This window comes from Ambystoma mexicanum, chromosome 5q (assembly GCF_040938575.1).
Source record: "Ambystoma mexicanum isolate Mex_15411 chromosome 5q, UKY_AmexF1_1, whole genome shotgun sequence".
In the NCBI taxonomy this organism is placed as follows: domain Eukaryota; kingdom Metazoa; phylum Chordata; class Amphibia; order Caudata; family Ambystomatidae; genus Ambystoma; species Ambystoma mexicanum.
In genome coordinates this window covers 100372389-100379107 of record NC_090933.1, presented here as the reverse complement: position 1 = coordinate 100379107, position 6719 = coordinate 100372389, and positions in this window count along the sequence as shown.

Sequence of the window (6719 nt, the reverse complement as noted above, 5' to 3'; positions counted from 1 at the left end):
CATCGGCAGATTCATCACAGTGCTCACGAACAGAGAGGGTCACCGAGAATTTATGCATACAGTTGAAACTTGTGGGAAATTGGAGAATAAACTCATGGATGGCATTGGCAACTGGAGCACATGGCTGCCATGAAATCTGAGCGTGACTCCAAGATGGCACCAATTAGACAACACCAATCATGTACCCCCTGGATTATGGGGAAACCGACCCACCAATCCCAATGATCACTGAACAACTAAAATCAGTTTACAAAAGGCGGCAGAAAAAAGACCGTAGTGTGAGAATGGCATTCCAGAAAGTTGGTGTTGCAGTAGAGGGGAGCAGGAGTGATATATTAAGAATCAAAGGTAGTCAACCTAAATAGGTCACTTTGTCGAAGAGCTGAACAGGAGGTGACTTAGTAAAGTCAGCTACACTGTAGAAGGGCTAAGGCTTGTTTGGGAAGCCTGAGAAAGGAGCCTGCTGGGAGCCTAGACCCAAAAGCCTAGATACTAGCGGTAACTGCAAAGCCCTCAAAACCAACCACACGTTTCTTTCTTGAGAGCCTAAGCTGAGCATGTGGTAGGGTCAAGAATACAACCCTTGGCCTTGTCAAATGCCTGGGTGGGGGAAGAACAGCCTACCCAGGAGACCCCTCAGCTCGGTCAAAGCAGGGAGATATAAGGTCTTGTCCCAGTACAAGAACAAGGAGACTTCTAGGGAAAGAGGGAGATGCTGCAAGGTCAGGGGAACTTACAATTCCTTGAGATGATCAGTGGCTTGAAGGATGTTATCCTGGGCATGAACAGCCTAGGGCAGTGTGGATTAGAATAAGGACTGGACTCAGAATATCATGACCTCCTAGAATAGGCCATCGGATCTGTGACGTGTCGATGTGTGCCAGCTCACAGCAGGCCCTTCTAACTATGTCTCAACAGCCCCTATCCTGTGCTTTCAATGGAGGCTAGCCACCAGCTGCTTCCCCTGCATTCTGCTGCGCCATTGTCCTCTGTTCACTCGCAGCTTTTAATGACAGGACCGCCCCTGATCCTCCCTCCACTCTGCAGCTTTGAATGTAGCCTCCCACATGCCCCTTTCCTCCCTGCCAACCCCCCATGATCACACATTACCTGTTGCCATGCTGGTTCCTGGACTGCGCCCTTGAACTGTGCAAGCTTCTGGGTTTCCCCCTTGAATTGTACATGCCCCTGCACCATGCTTGCTGTGCCATGGTGTAGTGAACCAGCATGCAGCGGGATGGGGACACTGACACTTCATCTAATATGCGATTTCAGTACTGACACACTTATCTGAGAATGTCCCCTTTTTTAAGGTGGATAACAAACAATGGTGTTGAAAATTCTCTTTGTGCTGCATACTGTATACATCTTGAGAAAGCTGTTAAAACCTAAGGACAAACTGTACGCCTCACAATATGGGCAGTCAGATAGAATGTGCATAGTAATCAGATCTTTATTACTAATATCAGCGCCAATGTGGTACAAAAATGTCAGAACAAAATCTTCTTACATGTCTTATTTCTATGAAAATTAACTTTGTAGTTCATAATCATTTTCTTAGCCCTACAGCCTTCCAGTACTTATTTAGCTTTAATTTGCAGATAATTACACTGATGTTACTCGCTATATCAACTTCACACTAGTCCCAGTAGGTAATGTATAATCCTTCCTCATAGATGTAGCCATACCCTTAATTACTGGTTCATCCAATTGCAATTCCAAGCTCTGTGGTTCAAAAGGATTCAAAATGCGTGCCAGTTTACTGTACCTTTGTGGATAACTCAAACAGCCTTGGCTGGATCTGGTACCTTAGGATTTTTTAAAACTTGTTAAGAATCCTCCCTCTATTGTACAATAGCCTTAATGTGGCATGTTTAGGTTGACATACACTGGGTACAGGATAATCTACATACAACCATTGTTTAATTATGCTAGTAACTCAGAAATACAGATAAAGCATTTAAACAGCAAATCCACTTCTTGTGACTTTTGAGCCAGCAAAGTCTTAATATGGGGATTTTGCACCAGGAATAATCAATCAATCTTCAACATTGCATCATTAATTTCTATCATATAATCAAAGCATCCCATGATCTCCCAAACTCTTCCATACTTGCCCCCTCCTCCTTGAGAGAGACTATCAGATGCCGAGCCAGCAAAGAAACGATTTGTATCGCTATTCCCATCTATTTATGTAAAAGTAACATTATAAATATCTTTGGCTATAGGTCCCTCTGGTACTTCTAGTGTTACCTGTTCCGCTGTGGTTCAATTTCAGCTATTTGTCCCTCAAATTATAGTAAGTTAAATTGATTATCTGATACAGCGCACCAGTGGAATACTTTCTCCGGGAGACAGTTGGAGACTTTAAGAAAAGTTTTATCTGAGATGAAAAATCCATATCATCGCTGGGGGACATTTGTAGCAAGGTGTAATACAGTATTTTTTGCAGCTCAATAGCGCTCCTGGCACATCTATACTTATTTATTTATTTATCTTATTTTATTGTTTGCTTCTTAGGCGCTTATACAATAAGAAAATACTGTTTCAAAGCACCTACAGGGCAGGGAGGGAGCTGGGAAGCAAAGGTGGGAAATACATTACAACACAATATTTAAGAGCACAGGGGGGAAAAGGGAGAGGGCAGAACCTACTATGCCTTTTGAGTATTCAGAACGTGCAAGTGCAGAAAAGGAAGAGGGAAGAGGGGTAAGTGCTGGGGAGTACGAGCTCGTGGGTGAGCCAAAGACAAAGTGCTAGGAATGCTGAGTGATAGACGGCCTGGGCCGCGGGAGGTTTGAGAGGCTCCAGAGCGCAAGGTGTGCAGATGCAAAGTGCTGTAGATAGACAGGAACTGGAAAGAATTGGGGTGGGAGGTCAAGGCACAGAGGATGCATAAGGGCCAAGGACACCGATTCAGCAACTGTGGGATTAGCAGAGGAGGGAAAGAGGAGGAAAAGAGGAAAGTCTTAAGGAGCTTCTGGGAAGATCCTGCTCAAGGCGCAGGGGGAGGCTATTCTAAAGGAGGGAGCCCACATAGGAAAGTGAGCGACCCCCTGCCCTCTGTTTAGCAAAACACTTTACACACAGAGAGTTGCCAGCAGACTGAAGATGTCTAGAGGGAGAGTATTTAGCAAGATAAAGTTTAAGATAGTGTGGTCACCGGGCCCAGGCAGCCTTGTGAATGAGGCAGAGGGATTTGAATGTAATGCATGCAGCAACCAGCAAGTGAAGACTTTTTAGTGTAGGAGAGATGCAGTCCCTGGGCTTAAGGCCAAGGATAAGTCTTGCTGCCCTATTCTGGATAAGCTGAAGGGGGCGCAGAGTGGAAGAAGGAAAATTCAGGAGGATGCTGTTAGTCAAGTCTAGAGAGAACCAGCGGTTGGGTCACATTGAGCCTCTGAGGTAATGTGAGAAAAGGTAACATTCCTTTGAGAAGGAAGAGCTGATAGTTGGACTTCTTGGCAATGTCCTGAGTGTGAGGGAGGAAGGAGAGAGTGGAGTCAAAGATGATTCCAAGGTTTCTGGATTCACAGAGGGACAGCCCAAGGATGAAGGCCAGAGTGAAGGGAAGAAGGAGTAAGCAGGGGTCCCAATGGGAAAGATCTGAGTTTTACAGGCGTTGAGGCAGTGCTCATTGGAGGCGTACCACTACTGATGGCAGAAAGGCAGTCAGGGATGATGGAGGATGGAAGTGGGTCAGCAGGGAGTCTGATGAAGAGCTATGTGTCATCTGTGTAACACTGGAAGTTGGAGGAGAGAGAGGAGATGAGGCGTGCAAGGAGAGCAAGGTCGATGTTAAAGAGTCAGGGAGAGAATATAGGGCCCTGGGGGACACCCCAGGTGAAGATGGAAGAAGAAAAGGAGAAGGGGCCAGGATGACTTGGGAAGAGCATTTAGTGAGGAAAGAGGACAGCCAATCCAGTGCCCATTCCGAGATACCAAGTGTATCATGAAGTCTTTGTATGAGGATGGAATGGTTAACTGTGTCAAATGCAGAGGAGAGATTGAGAAGGATAAGGACAGCTGGGGAGTTGGAGTCCAGAGATTGCAGCTGTTATTCACAGATGTTCAGAAGAGCAGTGTCCATGCCTCTGGATGCATGTAATCCAGATCCGTGGTTGTGGAGACCACCAACAAGTTCAGTGGGAGAGTTGAGTTGGGGCAAGGCCAGCTTCTCAAGCAGCTTCCCAGGAAAGGGGTGATGGAAATAGGGCAATAGCTGGCAGGGCATGTAGGGTCAGAGGATGGTTTTTTCATGAGTGGACACACAAGGGAGTGCTTAAGGGGGCAGGGGAAGGATCCAGTGACAAAAGAGTTATTGCAGAAATCAGCGAGAGCAGGGGCAAGAGAGCCAATGTTATCCTTGATGGTTTTGATATGATATGATATGGCATTTGTAACGCGCCTATACACAGGTGTTTCAAGGCGCGACAAGTGGAGATCTGTTTAGAAGAGACCTTCATGGATCTGGTAACTTCTTCGGTTGTGACAGGAGAGAAGGAAGAGAAGGAGGAAGGAGGAGGGATGTCGTGGGGGTGTGGGATGGGTTGAGAGGGAGTGTGGAAAGAGTGGTCAGAATGGCCTGAGTTTTGGTGGCCAGTGCATTGCAGAGGGCCGGGGAAGGAGAAGGGGAGGAGCAGGCTTTGGAGGGGTTGGCTAGTCACCTGTCAATTTATTGGATGCGCCGGAGACCTGTGCCTGAATGTGGGCTCTTTTCTTTGCACGGATGGGGAGTCTGTATTGCCTTTGGAGAAGGCTACAGGTCAGTTTGTCAGGGGATGAACCTGAGGATAGCCACTTCCGTTTTGCTGCACTGCACATTTGTTTCATTGCTGCAAGTTCGGTGTCGTACCAAGTGTTACGCTTTAATGGAAGTTTCAGACAGATCCTCATGACTGGGGCAAGAATGTTAAGAGTGTTGGCTATGGAAAGAGGCAGGTTGCTGAGGGGAGAGGTAGGGTTGAAGGTGGAGGCAAAGGCAGCCGCAGTCACTCGTTTCATCGGGCAGATGTTAGTGAGCGAGGTTGGTGGAACGTTTGGGGGAGGGCGGTCAGGGGGCCAATGGGATTCAGATGGGAGGAGAGGTCAGAGTGTATGAGGGCATACAGAGTGTGTCCAGCTGTGTGGGTTGGCCCAGAAGGGAGAATGGAGAGGGAACACGAGGTGCAAAGGTCAGTGGATAGAGTGGATGCAGAGCCATGGGAGTCCAGTTGAATGTTGAAATCACTTAGGAGAAGAAGTTTAGAGGTGGATGAAAGCAAAGGAGAGCAGAAGTCAGTTTTGGTTACACCTTTCAGGACAACTTTGCTGTACCAAGCGATTATCCGTGTGGATCACAGTGTTGGATTTAACAGAACTGTCTTCAAATGTTGGTTTTGGAACTGCCTAACATTATTAGTGAGCAGGAAACAGCTGCATTCATAAGATGAAGCAAGTCGAGTATGAAGGTTTAATATTCCTCCATATCCAGGTTTATAAGTATCTTGACTTGGCCAATGCTCATTGGTTTTTGTAGGATGAAATATTTGGGGTCAAGGTGGGTGGAGTTTATTGGTAATTTATATATTCACTTTTATCTCCTATCCTGGCTTCCAACCTCAGCAAAGATAACATTTCAAAAAGTACAGGCGACAAAATGGTGTAGAGAGGACTGATAGGGTTGTAGTGCTTGTCCCTAACCCTTAAAATGGCGACCTACTTTCCTTTCTATGTCTATCATGCTGGACCCAAAGGTTAGTCAAATGGTCCGCCTCGTGCCTTCTTTTTCTTCATCTCCTGGCCCAATTGGACCGCTTTCCACTTGCTATTGCCTCGCACACTGCCCTGTCCAGACACATAGTTATCAAGACACATTTGTGCCAACGTGAGTTGTTTGGACATCAGTTCTGTGCTCATCGACTTGCTGATTTTTATTATTTCTATCCTTACCTGAGCAAAACTTTGCCAACTTGGCAGCGATTGTGCTTTGCCAGGCTACCAGGCTATCCATTTTGTAATTAAATCCTGTAGTTTACACAACGTTATTCATAGAAATAAAGTATTGATGTAAGAAGTGCTTGTTCAAATGATTAGCTGAGGAAAACAATCAACTGCTTAACATAAGCATAGGTAAAATTCAGAGTAGGAAGGAATATGGAGGAGAAAGAGGGAGAAGTAAAGGATGCTGAAAAGGAGCAGAGACTGGTGCATTGAGTTCCAGAGGGGGTAGCAGCCTAGACAGAACTTAAAATTCCCCTTGACTGCTCCCTTCCACTTACTTTGTATACTCTGTACCTCAGACTCCCAGGAGGCTGGCAGAAGCATCAGTACAGTGGCTGTGCTGCAGATGATGGCCAGCAAGCCACACAGATGTCGAGCATGCTGGGTTATGCTGTGGGCACTGCATGCTCTTGTATGCTTTCTGCATGCTCCCATTTCCTGCACACTGTTCGCTTCATAGAAAACAAAAACAAGCTCTGACTTTGCTGCTTTTGCTACTACCACTAAACTTGAGACAAGCTGTGGGTAAGATTGAAGGATTTTGGAGGCTGAAGACATTTAGCTGTTTTAGGTATAATATAGACAAACTGTGGAGGATGACTACCGCCAGCTGTTGGTGGGGGCAACACTGACAATCTGTGGAACCTCAACACGACTCACAACAATGTGTCTAGACCTGGCTCCCGCAACCGGTTTTACATTTGAACAACGTACTGAATTTGAGGCTCCTCATCTAC